The following is a 2,644-nucleotide window of genomic DNA, read 5'->3' on the forward strand; positions in this document are numbered from 1 at the left end:
TTGTCATGCTCATCTGTGGCTTCAGTAGGAGGTGGTGTTTGTCTACAGGTAAAAAGGTTAATTTTTAGAAGGTGTACTAGAATGACTTCTCTGTTGTGGTCCATGACATCTCATGGTCCATCACAAGCCCCGGAGAAGCATTCCTGTATTAGCTGCAGTAAGCCTTATATTAACTGCTGCTGCCTTTATTCACCCAAGCAAGTTATTTCTCTTTTTCAACTTTGCTGCCCTGATGGTGGACAGTGGCATTGCAAACACTGTTTGGATGAAGTGGGGTTATAATTCAATTGTTGGTTAATTAGAAATTCTGCAATTCAAACTCAGGCCATTGTCATTCTGTTTATCACTCACTATACCTGCACTGATTCAATGTACCTAGGAATGGTGTCCCATACTGCCAGTAATTCACCCATGCTAACATGTTCATAAACATTTAGCTTTGAATTACTTGGTCTAAAAGTCGCACAATCTCTGATTGTACCTCACTGTACCACAATATTTAATGAATAACTTGAGGTTATAATTACTTAAATATATGTGCAAGGACATGGCTGAAGAGTCCTTCTCTGTTTAAAAACCCCAGATTATTAAGATTTTGTTTCTGTATTTTTTCTCAAGGCCTCCTTACTTTAATTCAGTATGTAAAATAAAGTACATTAGATTTTACTCAAAAGTTTCCCCAAAATTGTTACAAGTTTTACTTAAGTTAGCTGCAATGTTTGGATCATATTTGTTCAAATGGAGTATTTTTCTACCTACATCTGAAGTCTTGCATCAATAAAATCTATTAAGAACTTGTTTTTCTTTCTGTGTGGTCAGAAACACTGTGGACAGGTGGGTCTTGTTTGCTTTGGCCAGCATCAAGGTACAAGAAAGAAATATCGATGTATGAAGAGCACGCTTTTCCAGCTCAGAGAATGATGGGGTTATTAAGATACCATCTGCAGGAGCTTTTGGGGCAGGGTCATTGACGTGAATTACTTATAAATTAATTTGACTTTTCTACCCAGGCATATCTGTCCCAGAGTCAGTAAATACTGCTGTTAAATGCAATTCGTTGAATCGGGCATTCATTGTCTCTCTACTTCTCTATTCTGAATGTTTCTGTAATTTGAATCATTTGAAACTTCCTTTTATTACAAAACCTCACATTTCCTTAAATTGAACTTCGTCTAGTCACTTGTGACCACCCATCACTGAGGTGAAGATCTGGTTGGTTTTCGCAATCTCTTCAGGGAATCCTCTCCCAAAAGCAGGGGTCGTATTGAAATGTGTATTGTGTATTGAAATGATGGAGCTATTCTGAGGCTGCTGCAAGAGTTCATGTAACTTCATCCTCTGCTTGTCTAAAGTCTTGCTTTGTCATCAGGAATGGGGAAAGGGCTTAATAAACTCCTCAGCAGGCCATTGTATGGCACCCTTGGAATCCTCTCAGAAGAGAAAATTTGTGCAGCACGTCCCAAAAACTGCAGGTCAGTCATTCTTCAAATTTGCTTTTAGTGTAATTTTCAGAGAATCCTGGACACCTGCACCCCTAATGAATGAGATATGAGAGTCCTTTCCTGATATCCTATATTAAAATAGCAATATGAATTGTATCCTACCTGTGTCCAGCTCTGACAACCCGAGACAGTCAGCTCTGCATGTACCTGGGAAGTACCCAGAACTTCAGAAATGCCAGCAAGCAATATGAGAGAGATTTTTGTGTTCAGTTGTGAGGTGCTGAACAAGGCACCAGCAAGCCTGACTTAGAATCCCTGCCTGTTTTCAGTAACTGCTCCCAAGTGGTACAGTTCCTCCACTGCCTGCAAGTTCAGCTGTTTCATTTCCAGGATGAAAAAACTCCCAGAAAGAGCCCCTAAAGTTGAGTGCTGAGAAGCTGCAGCACGGGGAAAACCAAAAATCATGTGATTTCAACAACTTCTGGATAACATATGTAAGTGTGCGTGGGGTGGGAAGCCACAAAGTGTTTCTTAGATGCTGCATTTAGCACAGCTCAGTGCTGAGCATGGAGCAGGCTGTAAGAATGGTAGTAGATGCAAAATGCTATTGGATAAGTGTGGAGGTAGGGATCACTCCAAGGCATATTTGATGCAAACGAAGCTCATTTGCACCATAACATGACAGACAGAAATCAGGCCCAGGGCTGCCAAGCTAGATATATCATTGCTAGAGATCCAAAATAATGCCCATTTCCCACACTACAGGGTGAAATGTGTTTGAGGCGCTATTTCATATTGCCTATTTCTTATGTCTTAACAGTTTTGCAGAAATTATCCACATACCTAGGAGAAGGTGTTGGAGTACTATATATATGCTAAGTCTGAGCTGAAATGCATTGGACCCAACACCCATCTGCCGTGTACAAAGAGGTGCAAGATCAGAGGGACTGCAGAAATGGATGTACTTTATGAGCTCAGCCAGATTTAGCACGTGTGGGAGGACCACTTTTTCTCTCTCTAAGACTACACCTAAGATAATTTCAAATCTGGTTTTCTCTTTATTGTACAGTGCCTTGGTCAGGAAGGAGCCAAGGCTCATTGAGTATTAGGGAGGCCCTGTTGATTGTGGTGGAAGGCTGAAAACCACAGACACGTAGTGATTATACAGTCTGAAAAACAGGAAGGGGCAAAAGGGACAGAAA

The sequence above is a fragment of the Corvus moneduloides genome, chromosome 3 (assembly GCF_009650955.1).
Source record: "Corvus moneduloides isolate bCorMon1 chromosome 3, bCorMon1.pri, whole genome shotgun sequence".
Taxonomy (NCBI): Eukaryota; Metazoa; Chordata; class Aves; order Passeriformes; family Corvidae; genus Corvus; species Corvus moneduloides.